Below are 15,325 nucleotides of genomic sequence, written 5' to 3'. Positions count from 1 at the left end.
AAGTATGGGGGTATCAATTGTGATAATATGTACTTTACTGATGGGTCCTCTATGAATGAGTCCACAGGATTTGGAGTGTTTAACGAAATTTTTAGCACCTCCCACAGTCTTCAGAATCCTTGCTCAGTGTATATTGCTGAATTGGCAGCGATATACTGGGCGCTGGACAGCGTCGCCTCACGACCTGTTGAACACTATTACATTGTAACGGATAGTCTTAGCTCTGTCGAAGCTATCCGTTCAGTGAGGCCGGAAAAGCACTCGCCGTACTTCCTTGAGAGAATACGAGAAATTTTGAGTGCTTTATCCAGACGCTGTTATGTCATTACCTTTGTCTGGGTCCCTTCACATTGCTCAATTCCGGGTAATGAGAGGGCTGACTCATTAGCAAAGGTAGGTGCGATTGAAGGCGACATTTACCAGCGTCAAATCGCCTTCAATGAATTTTTTTCTTTAGTCCGTAAAAATACCATCGCTAACTGGCAACGCAAATGGAACGAAGATGAATTGGGCCGGTGGTTTCACTCGATTATCCCTAAGGTTAGCCTCAAACCGTGGTTCAAAAGTCTGGACTTGAGTCGGGACTTTATTCGCACCTTCTCCCGACTCATGTCCAATCACTGTTCGTTAGATGCGCTTCTCTTTCGTTTCAATCTTTCCAGCAACAATCTCTGCGTCTGTGGTCAAGGTTATCACGACATCGAGCATGTTGTTTGGTCGTGCGAGATGTATCTTGTCGCCAGATCGAATTTAGAAAACTCCCTTCGGGCCCGAGGAAGACAGCCCAATGTGCCGGTGAGAGATGTGTTGGCTCGGTTAGACCTTGATTACATGACCCAAATATATGTTTTCCTTAAAGCTATCGATCTTCGTGTGTGATTGTACCTATGTCCTTATACCCTCCTTTTCATCCATTGCGAGCGATTGGCCCCCTTGGTATAAACAGTAAAATAAGTTGAAATGTAAATATACAATAGATTTAAGAATCGAGTGTGATCATCAACATTGTAACAATTCCCTTATATCCCATCCCTTTCCTGAAAGATGTCACCCTCTAAACTCGAGTAAACCGCGAGTAATCGGTTTTCCACCTTACTAACCATAGTGTTAGGAAAATTATTTATGTATAGTTTTAAAACATATACTTAAGAATTCGGCTCCTTTAAACTAATGTAACTGAGCCTGTAAAAATAAACGATTTATATAAAAAAAAAAAGTATTGTCTAAGGTACTAAATGTTTAGGGTTGTTCATAAACTACAAAAAAAAGCTTCTGAAAAAGCCATCCAAATTCCACGTGCAGAGTTTTGAAAATATTCGAGAAAAATTTACCAAATTATCGGAGTCTATAAGGACAATTATTCGACGACTTCCTTAGGGGCTGTCCACATACCACGTGGACAGAAAAAGCGTGATTTTAGACTCCCCCTCCCCCACCCTAGACAAGCGTGAACATTTATTAAACCCCTCTCCTCTTGTCCACGTGGACAATCTGTAACCAAAGAAACGTTCAAGTAAAATCTGTAACCAAAGAAACGTTCAAGGATGCTCTCCAAGAATTTGCTGATGAAATATGGTTGTGTCGTGAGGGTTGATGGAATGTACTGCAAGGCCGTTGTTTCCGAAAAGACTGGACAAAATAATTAATACCTCGTTAGATCTGCAAAGTGCCCAGGAAAACACAAAATAAAAAAATGATCAAATTCTAGAAAAAAGTTGCATACTGAAAAATGAACCTTTCGTAACTCCCGGAACATCAAACCAGGATTTTTTTTTAAAGAAGTCCCTTCAGAAGATGTTGTCTTTTTATGACGTGGGATTATATGCTTCTTTGACCGTCTTGGTAAACCGTCACTATTCAGATATGACCAAACGTTCATGAAGTACAACGAAGAATACACTGAAGTCGCTTTTTACGCGGTTTTATTTTACGCAGTTTTTGGAATTTATGCGGATTTCGGATTTTACATGTTTTTTTTACGCGGATTTCGGATTTTACGCGGATTTCGAAATTTACGCGGTTTTTTTTAACGCAGCACATATCAACCGCGTACAGATTCAATGTACTAATTGTTGTGACTTTTCACGAAATAAGTTTGTATAGTATCACTGATCAGTAGCTGAGAAATAAAACGAGATACAGATATCATGATTGCAGCATACAAAAAAATATCAGTTAATCAATTGTTAAAATATGAGTTGCATTTTTAATTGATAATTCACTGTTTGTTAGATTTTTATACGGATTTGAATATTCACTCGGTTTATTTTTACGCGGATTTCGGAATTTACGCGGTTTTATTTTACGCGGATTTTGGAATTTACGAGATTTTTGTTTACGCGGCACGTATCCCCCGCGTAGAAAGCGACTCAAGTGTACTTGCTAATTGGCGACTTACTTGACTTGAAAACATACTTAAAGATGGATTTCGGACAGTTTCCTGGCCAAAAAATCTTACCTAGATGCAAGTATGGAAAAGTTCATTCGCTCATTTCTCCACACCTAATTATAAATCACTCTTGTATCTGCTTGGAATAATCATGGCGAAGAGAATGCAGCAAGCAATAGTGAGAATGCACGATGAATCATTTTTCACTCTCCGACCATCTTCATTCAGGACTGAGAGTGAGCAAAGAGTGGAAAGCAAAGAGTGGAAAACAACATTCGATGCATGAATACTCCTTTGGAGAGATCGCACGAAACAAAATAACGATTGAGTCAAAATAGACTCAATCTGAGTGTATGTATGATTTTGTTTTCCCTTCTATTCTCTTCCTTGTCAGCATTTAAGTACATTTGTTATCGACAATGTACATAAATCTACCTTCCCGATCAGCAATAACTTTTGTTAATATGGTCTTTTGCGTTGGCTTAGATCGATTCATACAGATTCGACTTCAACTACCTGTATTTTACTGCCGCGATCGAGGCTTCAATATTTAAGTGAAAAACGAATGATTTTACGGAGACACTCGTTGGCTCAAGCAAAAGATTCCAACTTGATTTTCTCACCATTTAACATCATTCCGAGAGGCAAATGAGAGAATGCAAAATTCTCTGAGAATAGATGAGCGGAATCGAGACAGTATATTTCCATTAAACTCGAGAATGAACTTTGCGAAGATGACAGGTGAATGTTTTCTGTCTCAAATAAAATGAGGCATAAAAGGAGAATAGAAGGGTGAGTTTTATCAGTGAATGAGTGTTGTTGAACGAATTTCGATGCGATTTTGGCCATACCTGCCTAGATGATGTCCCTGGCAGATTTAAATTCATGAATAAATTTGCTCGTAAGTTCGTGATTTGGCAAGGCATTCGCCCTGATGGAGCAAAAGTCATGATATTGATCAACTTGTCAATAAATATACTTGACACCAGCTGAACCAGATTGAATGAGGCAACCGCCAAATGGGAGGTATTCTAATTCTAGATGTAACTATCGAATATGGGTCGAATCCCTCCACTGATTCCGGAGACATGGTCGGAACAAGCTCCGGTGAACATGGAATATGGAAAAGAAAGGAATTTGATATGAGGTAAATCTATCATGCGGCACCTCAAACCACACCACTAATTCAATTACTAGTTCGATGGAATCTAGGTCCTAGTTTCGAGCTTACCTCCTTTCACAAAACGTGATCATGTAATGTAGACCGGGGGATTCCAAAATCATTGGAAGCACGTTTGACACAAACTCTCCCAACGATAGCCTATTTTGCAAGGGTGAGGTTCTCCTGGGACCCACTCTCACGGTTCGATTTTCTTGGGAGCTACGAGGCATCTGAAGTAGATGGAAAATAAGTTCCAATAGCCTTCAACTAACTGGAAATCATGCCGGGCATACTACACTCAAAGGGTGACGGTTTTACCCCAACAGCATACATTTTTCAAGGAGACTTTTTCTGTTAATTCATTGCTTTAACTTAACTCAACTCGAACAATCCAGGGAACAAACTGTAGAACAATTAAAAAAAACCGCGTAAATTCCAAAAACTGCGTAAAAAAGCCGCGTAAAATAAAACCGCATAAAAAAAACCGCGTAAAAAGCGACTTCAGTGTACTGCATTGACACATGCATTGAACATTTAGTTCCGAAGTTTCAGCTTCGAAATTGCAGAAACGACAGTTATCATCTGCCAGTTTTCCAATTTTTTAAAGGTGATACCTGCTCGGACAGTGACCGGTTAATGTACTCAAATCTGCCTTATTCAAGCTGAGCAGGTTGCGTGTTATTCTGTTGCAAGGTGTAATGGATAATTTGGATTGTCTTGGTGTTGATAGAGCCCTCCAGTTGGCTTCAATCATTGATATTTCCCAGGTTTTGAGCTCAGATTTCATACATCATGTAGATAATCCACAAAATGGCTCAGGCCCGACGAATTTAGTTGAAGATCCTAACCTTGCTAAGAGATCGGCTTTTTCATTACCTTCTATACCGCAGTGACCAGGCACCCAGTATAGGTTAACTTCGTTAGTAGCAGCTAGTTTTTGTACGTACATAAAATACATAAAATAAAATACATTCCCAAACTAGCTTTGACTGACATGTGTATGCTTTTACTGCATTAAGAGCTGCTTGGCTATCTGAGAAGATACAGATATTGGCATACCTGTATTTTCTAGTCAAACAAATATGTGTACATGTTAGAATAGCTTGTATTTCTGCTTGAAAAACTGTAGGCTACTGTCCCATTGGAATTAACATGTCGATTCCTGGTCCAGTAATCCCAGCTCCCGTAGATTTACCGATTTCAGATCTATCGGTATAAAACACGAGTGATCCTGGACGAGTTTTGGGGCCATCTTCTTCCCATTCGTTGCGATTGAATTCAATCACTTTGAAGAAAACACTGAAGTTAGTCTTTGTTTCCATCCAGTCTTCAATCATGCTTACTATAGTTTTCAGTTGAAAATCTTTCAGAATTTGTAAATGCCCTGTGAGATCTCTTTCTAGAAAATGTTTTATACGTTTCAGCCTAAGACCTTTTTTCGCTTCAAGTTGCACATATTGGTGCAAGGGTAGAAGGTATAAAAGAGCATCTAGGGCTTTGGAAGGTGCGCTGGGCATTGCTACAGTTATTGATAAGCATGCCAGACGTTGTAGTTTATCGAGCTTTTAATGAGCTGATATTTGTTTGAGGCCACCACACTAGCAAAGCATATGTATGGGTCTCACAATTGCCGAGTAAATCCAGTGAATCATTCTCGGTTTTAGTCCCCACTTTTTCCAAAATATACTACTACAACTCCAGAGCGCAGTCTGGTCTTTAGATATTGCATATTCCAGTTGTTCGTTCCATTTTAATTTTGATTATTTCAATATATCCACAAAAGTTTCATCGTAATAGAAAATCCTTGACAGAAATAAATGTGTTCAATATTCCTTGCAACAAACTTGATATTCTATTAAGGGATTTTCATTCTATACGGACAATTTAATAACAGTTCATTATTTTTATGTAAAGATGTGTTTATTTCTCCCTAAAATAAAATCTTTTATTTGCTTCATGCAAACATGCAGTTTCTCCCAGTTTCGTCCTCGCGAATAAAGAGCCGAATGTCCGGCCTCGAAGCTTGCCGGATATCCGGTATCCGGCCAAACTACTAGCTGTTTCGTCAATAAAAAAATATTCGCGTAATTCCGTTGACATTGTACTAAACTTCTTACATTCCCCATACTAGTCCGTATCTTCGCAAGAATCGAACAAATCTACGCACATTTCCCTTGATCTGGCAGCTCTGTTTAGAACCTTGGGCCACGTGTATTATTATATCGTTGGCTTTTAATGTACGAAAGCAAAACATTAAAACGGATCGTGCTTTCCAAGCAAAGTTTGGCGCTATCCGTAATAAACCACGAGTTTTTCCATTACCCTGATTATATATTTATCCAGCATATTTTCACATTTGCTATGCACCTCCCTTTCAGACCCCCTCCCCACAGCGTGCTGACCGAAATAGTACACTTTTCTTAGCTATCCTCATCAAGTTTCCACTCGAGCAAGACCAGGCAGACAGTCACCCCACCCGACTGCATCGTAAAAAGCATAAATCATTAGCCTCAGCCGAGCGGCAACGCCCGAGAGAGGGCTGCAATAGCACACGGCATGATGTTGGTTGGAACCGAGCGAGCGTAAAACAAAAGCACACATAAACGGATGAAAGAACAAACATCGACCTACAAACAGAATATGAAAAAAAAAACCCACAAGCCGAAGAGAGGCGGAGTCAAGCGTCTATTGGCTGCGCAGCACTCTGTCTCGCACACATTCGTTGCCCCACCGTCGGTTTTGTTGTCCCCCTCACTCACTCTGACCCGCTAGTGAATCGTTTTGTTGCCACCCAAAAACCTAATACCTTCTCTCATTCTCGCATAGCTCTTCTTATGTGCTCTTTCGCTCTTGCCTGTAAACACTCTGCCGCTCACTCACTCACTCACTCACCATTCTATGCTACATTTATGCTACGACATAGTCTATGATGATCGTGAAGACGAAGCACGATTTTCCGGCTGCTATCATGCTATCACTGGAAACGATTTCCCCTTTCCCGTGGGCCATAGCCCACTATCCCGCACTACCCTCTTTCTCTTGGGTCGCTCTACGACACGTTCCTTCTCGTCCAACTTCGTTAGGCCTCGTCGTCATCGTCGTCGTGTCGTGCTATGCTTCCCATCGTGCGAAACGTTGAGGTTACATCACATCGTTGGAACCCTAGACGCCGGGTGTCTCTCTTTCGCCGATTGGGGAAGGAAAATCATCGGCTTATTAACGCTTGGGAAGGTCTCGTCGCCACAATCGGTGAGTTCGCTAGCTTTGTCGATGTTTCAAACATTGCGCGCGATGGGGGAGGGTTTTCGTGTGCAGAAATATGCTGCATCGGAGGGAACTTATAATGCTAAAGTCTTCCGCAGATAACAGGGCCGTTATTGTTTTTTTTTCAGAAACGTGACTTACTGCGCTAGCTTTCATTGATGTGAGCCAATGAAACATAATAGATTTCGATATTGGCACGCGAATGTTTCATTTTTTTCATTTACCATTTAACAACATACCATGGAATATGATGGAAATAAGTCTAAAGTCCAACCCAACACTAAACATGCGTTTGCCTTTTTTAAGTCTAAAATGCGCCAAAACAACAACAATTTTCAACTTCAACTGTAGTATTCTCAAATCATTTTATCTTGATCGGATTTTTTTTTATCCAAAATATATATATATATTTTTTTTTATCCAGTTCATTTATTTGTAAGGCTCAATCGCATAAGCTTTGCGGAGCCGCTAATTCAAGGTTTGTTTATACAAAGTTTCAACTAATTTCTATGTTTAGTAGGATTCGACCGAATACTCGCGGTTTACTCGAGGTTAAAAGGGCAACATTTTTGTGGGACGGGTCAGGTTAGGGATATGGATATGAGGTATCGTTGTCTCAACCGAGAGTTGCCGCACGCACTGTAGCATTGTGCATAATGACCAGTGATAGCATCTGGTGTTCGACTATCTGTCGAGGGTGGGCGACGGTGAGATGGGGGGACAAGACAAACAAACTAATAACGAAAAAGAAAAACACAAAAGCATTAAATACTTATACTAGACCGTTTCACAAACATATAGATCAACTGCATATAGCAGATGTCGCGAGTTCCCAACACGTCTCTAACAGGAACATAGGGTTGTCTTCCTTGGACCTCAAGGGCATTCAAAAGGTACTCTTTGGCTGCGTAATTATCCGTACATTGCCAAACTACGTGATCGATGTCATCGTAACCGTTTCCACACCGACAGACGTTGCTTTGAACAAGATTTATTCTGTGGAGATGCACATCTAGCGAGTAGTGGTTGGACATAAGTCTACTCATTACACGAATGAAGTCACGACTTAAGTCCAAACCTTTGAACCACGCTCTCGAAGAAACCTTTGGAATAATTGAATATAACCACCGCCCAAGACTTTCAGTGTCCCAATCGGTTTGCCAACTCAAGAGAGAACTCTGACGCAGTAATTGGAAAAATTCATCGTATGAAATCTGTCTATCAAACAATTCGCCTTCCTGGGCACCCACCTTTGCGAGAGTGTCCGCTTTCTCATTGCCAGGAATTGAGCAATGAGAGGGGACCCATACAAAGGTTATCTTATAAGATCTTTCGATCAGTGCACTCATCTGCTGCTGGAAATAAGATGGGTGCCTACTAGTTTCCATCAACTGGAGAGCCTCAAGCGAACTGAGACTATCCGAGAAAATGAAGTAATGGTCTGCAGGCTTGTTGGAGATCATCCCCAATGCGAAGTCGATTGCTGCCAGCTCAGCAACATAAACGGAACAAGGTTCCTGCAGTTTACGGAAGGCGCTTGAATTTTCATTGAAAACACCGAAGTCAGTGGATCCATTGAGGCGAGACCCATCAGTGAAGTATCTTTTCATGCAATTGACTTTTTGGTACTTTCGGTTAAAAATACGGGGAATGAAAGTTGGTCGAAGCTGATCTGAAATCCCAAGTATTGCTTGTTTCATCGACAGATCGTATTCAATTGAGGAACTGCTGATGGTGAAGTGAGCACGGTCTGGAGTAAACGATGGAAGACAAATATCTGATGAAATATAGTGATGATAAATTCTCTTAAACCGAGATTGTATATTTAGATGAAGCATTTTATCAAAGTTTTCAATCACAAGTGTGTTCGTGATACCGCATTTCACCAGTATTCTGAGAGAAAGTTCCCAGAATCGGTTCTGTAGAGGAGTTACTCCTGCCAGAACCTCGAGACTCATGTTATGCGTTGAGTACATACAGCCGAGAGCTATACGCAGACAATGATATTGAATTCGTTCCAATTTTAGAAGGTGACTTTTAGCTGCTGAGAGAAAGCAGAAAGAGCCATACTCCAGAATAGATAGAATAGTTGTTTTATAAAGCGTTATGAGATCTCCCGGATGAGCTCCCCACCACGTGCCGCAAATCGAGCGGAGAAAGTTGACTCTTTTTTGACATTTTTGCTTCAAATACGTAATGTGGGTATTCCAAGTGCATTTTGAATCAAACCAGACACCAAGGTACTTGAAGGTCAATGATTGGGTAATGTTTCTCCCCAAAAGCTTAAGTTGCAATTGGGCTGGGGACCGCTTTCGAGTAAACACTACCAGTTCTGTTTTCTGCGGCGAGAATTCTATCCCTAAGTTCCTTGCCCAAGAAGACAAGTTATCTAGGGAATTTTGCAATGGTCTTTGCAAGTTTTCGGCATGGGGACCTCTGACGGAAACCACACCATCATCTGCAAGTTGTCTTAGCGTGCATTGTTCTGCCAAACAACTGTCAATATCTTTCACATAAAAATTATAAAGAAGGGGGCTGAGACATGAGCCTTGGGGTAGACCCATATAACTATTTCTGGAAGTTGTCAGCTGTCCAAGGGTGAAGTTCATTTGCTTTTCTGACAACAAATTGTACAAGAAGTTATTCAAAATTCCAGGAAGTCCACATCTGTTCAGATTGTCTGACAGAATTTCTATGGAAACTGAATCAAAAGCTCCCTTAATATCCAAGAATACTGAAGCCAGTTGCTCCTTGTGCGCAAAGGCCAGTTGAATATCTGTAGAAAGCAACGCTAGACAATCGTTTGTTCCTTTGCTCTTGCGAAACTCAAATTGTGTACTTGATAGCAAATTATTTGTCTCGATCCATTGATCGAGTCTTCGAAGGATCATTTTCTCCAGCAATTTTCTAATGCACGAGAGCATAGCAATCGGACGGTATGAGTTATGGTCAGACGCTGGTTTGCCAGGCTTTTGAATTGCTATCACTTTGACCTGTCTCCATTCGGGTGGCACAATATTGTTTTCTAGTAGGGTATCCTAGAGGCGAATGAACTGCAAAGTTTAAAGCCTCTTAAAATCAAAGAAAGAAGAAGAAGTAGGGTATTGAATAAGTCTAGCAAGCGTCTTTTCGCGATATCGGGAAGATTTTTTAGAAGAACGAATTTAATCATATCGCTTCCGGGTGAAGAGTTGTTCGATGAAAGATGAAAGAGCCATAGAAAATTCCAGCAATGAGAATGGTCTGTCCAGAGGTCCACCGCTCGGAGACGTTTCTCGAAGAATATGTTGGGCTGGAACTGAGTCTGGACAGACCTTTTTAGCGAAATCGAATATCCATCGGTTGGAGTATTCTTCACTCTCGTTGGTAGATGAGCGGTTACGCATGTTGCGAGCTACCCCTCACAAGGTGCGTATTGAGGTTTCACGAGAAAGCCCTTCGATGAAATTGCGCCAGTAACCGCGTTTTTTTGCTTTAACTAATTGTTTCAGCTGTATTTCAAGCTTTGAATATTCCTCGAAGTGTGTGGATGTTCCATGTCTGCGAAAAGCTTTGAAAGCATCAAATACAATTTTGTGCATCCATCGTCCCAGCCAGGAGTGGCTGGTTTTCTTTTAAATGAAGCACTTGGAACTTTTCTTTTTTGTGCTTCCAGTGAGCTTTTATACAATAAATCGACGAAGAATCGATATTCTTCCAATGGTGGAAGTATATCTATTGATTCGACACCGATTGTTACCGCCGTTGCAAATTTTTGCCAGTCGATGTTCCTTGTTAGATCAAATGGAACTCGAGATGGTTCAGTGGATTGCGGGCTACACTTGATTGATATATTGATTGGCAAGTGATCGCTACCATGAGGATCATTGATGACCTTCCACTGACAATCTAATGATAGCGAGTTTGAGCACAAAGATAGATCGAGTCGGCTTTCCCGAGCCGGAGGTTTTGCAATTCGTGTCACTTCACCAGTGTTCAAGATAGTCAAGTTGAAATCGTCACATAAATCGTAAAAAATAGCCGCCCTAGCGTCATCATAAAGATCGCCCCACCCAGTACCATGGGAGTTCATGTCACCCAAAATTAGAACTGGGGTTGAGAGAATCGAAATTAGATTCCAAAGTTGACTACGGCTAATGGAAGTATTCGGGGGAACGTACACTGAAGCTATGCAGAGTTCTTTATTCTTTGCAGTTATTGCGTTTGAGCGTTTATCAACTTTCATTGAACGAATTGCCTCTATTGAGCTGAGACTGTCTGAAAAAATAAAATAATGGTCGATGGGCAATGTTTCAATGATCCCTAGTGCGTAGTATATCGCACCCAGTTCAGCGACATACACGGAACAAGGATCTTTGAGTTTGAAAGAGGCACTGGAATTTTCATTGAAGATGCCGAAGCCAGTGGACCCGTTTATGAATGAACCGTCAGTAAAGAACATTTTATCAGATCTAACTTTCCCATATTCTGCCGAAAATATCGGCGGAATAGAATCGAAGCGTAGATGATCTGGGATTCCATGGATTTTTTGTCGCATGGACAGATCAAAATTGACAGAGGAATTGCAAAAGTATGGGAAGCAAAATTGGTTGGAGATGCCCGGTGAAGGGTGCACTTCATGGGTAAGGAAATCATGGTACAAAGACATAAAACTTGACTGAGGAGTCAGTTGGAGTAGATTTTCGAAGTTATCAATCACCAATGGATTCATGATCTTGCAACGGATGAGAAATCTGTAGGATAATTCTGTGAATCGAAGAGTAAGCGGGGGTACTCCTGCCAAGACTTCGAGACTCATCGTATGTGTCGAATGCAAACACCCCATTGCTATACGCAAGCAACGATATTGTATTCTCTCCAGCTTGAGAATATGAATCCTGGCAGCTGATCGGAAGCAAAACCTGCCATATTCCAACACTGATAATATCGTTGTTTTGTACAACTGAATGAGGTCTCCTGGATGGGCACCCCACCATGTTCCGGTTATTGTTTGGAGAAAATTGATTCTTTGCTGGCATTTCTGTTTCAAATACGCAATGTGTATTCCCCAGGTACATTTAGAGTCAAAATATACTCCAAGGTATTTGAAAAACATCGAGTGCCTGATCGCTTTGCCGGATAGGTTAAGCTGGATTTGGGCGGGTTCGTGCTTCCCAGAAAAAACGACCATTTCGGTTTTCTCCGTAGAGAATTCGATACCCAGCTTGAGAGCCCACGTGAACAGGTTGTTCAGGGTATCTTGCAAGGATTTTTGCAGAACGGCGGGATTAGTACCCGTGATGGAAATAACTCCATCGTCTGCAAGTTGTCTCAACGTGCAATCTCTAGTTAGACAATCATCTATATCATTGACGTAAAAACTGTACAAGAGGGGGCTTAGGCAGGAGCCTTGTGGCAGGCCCATAAAACTGTATCGAGAAGATTTCAAGCTGCCATGATTGAAAAACATGTGCTTTTCTGAGAGTAAATTGTACAGGAAATTATTCAGAATTGGCGAAAGTCCACGATTATGAAGTTTCTCTGAGAGAATTTCCATGGAAACTGAATCAAATGCCTCTTTGATATCGAGAAAAACGGAAGCCATTTGTTCTTTGCGAGCAAATGCGATTTGGATTTCAGAAGATAGCAGCGCGAGACAATCATTTGTCCCTCTACCTCGGCGGAAGCCAAACTGCATATTTGACAGCAAATTGTTCGTTTCAACCCACTTGTCCAAACGAAGTAGAATCATTTTCTCTAACAATTTACGAATACAGGATAACATTGCAATCGGCCTATACGAATTGTGATCGCAAGCCGGCTTGTTGGGTTTTCGTATGGCTATCACTCTCACTTGTCTCCAGTCATGCGGGACTATATTCAGCTCCAGAAACTTGTTGAACAAGTTCAGCAAACGCTGTTTTGCCAAGTCGGGAAGATTCTTCAATAAGTTGAATTTAATCTTGTCCGACCCCGGAGCTGAATTATTACATGAGAGAAGTGCAATTGAGAATTCTACCATCGAAAAATTCTCATAATCGCCTTGGAGCGGAATGTCGCGTACGACGCTTTGTGCAGGAACGGAATCGGGACAAACCTTTCTTGCAAATTTGAAAATCCAACGGTCAGAGTATTCCTCACTTTCATTTGTATGGTTCCAGCCACGCATTCTCCTAGCCGTATTCCAAAGAGTGCTCATAGCGGTCTCCCTTGACAAACCATTGACAAACTTCCGCCAATATCCACGCTTTTTTGCTTTAATCAGACCTTTTAGTTTGACTTCTAGAGCTTGGTACTTTCGAAACCATTCCACTAATCCAGTTTTCCTGAATTTTTTGAAAGCGGATGATTTTTCAAGGTAGACCTTTGAACACTCCTTGTCCCACCAAAGTGATGGAGGACGACGTCGGAAAGTGGTAGCAGGAACTCGTTTCTTTTGAGCTTGAAGTGCGCTTTCGTAAATCAAACTCGATATAAAATCTTCTTGATCGGATGTTCAATTTAAATTATCGCCAATGATGCACAAATATATTACAGCTGTCTAGAGAAATATACAATTGGAATATCTGGAGAAATTCATCGAGACAACAAATTGATGATAAATAAGCATTTTTTTGATGAATGAAAAATAAATTAGCATAAAATGCCAGTAAAACAGATGCAATTTTAATTTCAAACTATTCTCTTATGAATTCTCTGGTATTGGAATTGAAAATGCGTATTCCACAGCATGCGATTTTTTATTCGATTTATATCTGTGGCTATCTTCAACAAATTGAAAGTCGCTTCAAATGCTACGTTTTTTATTCAAATAGGCATTCCCGTGTTTCATATCAGGAGCACTTGTTTGTAGGATGTCGTTTAGACAATTTGCGACTACAGACTAACCCAATTATTTACATAGTAAACTGCAATTTTAGAGGAGAACTTTTTATTTCCACACATTCCAGAATCTGAAGACAGTCCGGCATCGGAGGGAACGAACGGGAAGAAGACCAAGATCAAATACAGTAAAACCTGTTTTTGTGCGGTTTTTTTTTGTGCGAATTTTTTTTGCGCGATTCTTTTTGTGCGGTATATGAAAAAAAGCATATTTGACGAAGTTATCGTCCATTTAGTTATTTTCGATGGTTTATATGCATTTCAATGCGAAAAAAGCACATTTGCGTCTCAATTGTCCACTTCTGAAATAATTCCCCTCCTCCCATCAAATGCTCTAAGTTTTTGCAAGACATGATTTCTAACAGCAACACGTTTCGACATGCAACTAAAAGCACAAAACAGCCACGCGCAACTGAAACATCGCAGAGCAGGGAAAAAAAGGAAATTTAACGGAGAATGGCGTGAATTTGGGATATTTTCTTGGGGGAAACTCTTTTGATGCGGTCCCTATCCACCGCACAAAAAAAGTTTTTTCCAAAATGTGTACCGAACACGATTTTTTAAAGCTACTGATGACGTTTTGCACGATTTTTTATGCGACTTTTTTGTGCGGTCCAAATCCCCCGCACACAAAAAGGTTTACCTGTACAGCATTACGATTTTGTCTCGTCACTCACCATTGCACAATAGTCCAGGAGGTGCATTTAAGTGGAAATTAGCATTTAGAGCTCGACATTTATCCTCTAGCCAAAAACTGTCTTCAACAAAGTTTTTACATATGACAGAGCGCTCATTTCTATGTTATTCAAAATAGGGTGACCAAAATTGTCAATAAAATAAAAAAATCTCTCTTATCTTTATAAATAGAGGTAAATATAGTTTGACAATGTTGTAGCCCCAGTTATTTGAGACATTGTTGAGGAACAAAAATGATCTGTTGAAATAACCGATATAGCGACTTTTTTCAAAGTTGCGTTTGGGTCACCATGAACAAATTTCACTCCTTATAAGATTTCCAAAACTATATTATTTGTTTCAGTAAATTAAAATTGAGGGGCTTAGAATGAAACGGGTGTAAGTGATTTGATCGTTTTCTCTACATCGACTCTCTCTTTTGGTCATAACTTAGCAGCAAATACATTCCCAGCTGTATTTGACAATATGGAAGATAGGTCAGAACCTCATCTATCAGATTCTATAGCAAACTTAAATTGGAACGTTTTTGCAGTTGAGTTATTTACTAAACAAAATGTCGATGAAAAGAAATCGATCAAGTCACTTACACTCCTTGCATTCTGAGCCCCTCAATTGAAATCATGAGTTTTTGGGTGAAAACCCATCAATAACTTTGAGCAGAATTAAGATATTGACAAGTTCTGCATCGAAAAATGTTGGTATTGATAAGTTCTAAAAGTCGTACGAAGGAAGTTTCGATGTAGAATTTTAACTACAAAAGATAGAGCAAAAATAACGTTTTTTCATGGTTACCGCATGGTTACCGCATGGTTAAGCGCCAAAAACAACTTTGTGGGAGATATTTATTCTCTAGACAAAAACTGTCTTCGACAAAGTTGTTACAAAACTGTCTTCGACAAAGTTGTTACATATAAAAGAGCACTACATTTTATGTTATCAAAAACAGGGTGACC

At 40.4% G+C, this 15,325-nt stretch overlaps 1 protein-coding gene across 3 annotated transcripts in view; it reads left to right on the top strand.

Annotated features, from left to right (window-relative positions):
* Window positions 1-15,325, top strand: part of LOC129763482 (uncharacterized) — a 489,208-nt gene that overhangs the window by 407,054 nt on the left and 66,829 nt on the right. The gene's annotated exons all lie outside the window — the stretch shown is intronic.

The sequence above is a fragment of the Toxorhynchites rutilus genome, chromosome 1, assembly GCF_029784135.1.
Source record: "Toxorhynchites rutilus septentrionalis strain SRP chromosome 1, ASM2978413v1, whole genome shotgun sequence".
Classification (NCBI taxonomy): Eukaryota; Metazoa; Arthropoda; class Insecta; order Diptera; family Culicidae; genus Toxorhynchites; species Toxorhynchites rutilus.
Note: the sequence above shows the minus strand (reverse complement) of the source record. Positions and strands in the feature narration are given on the sequence as shown.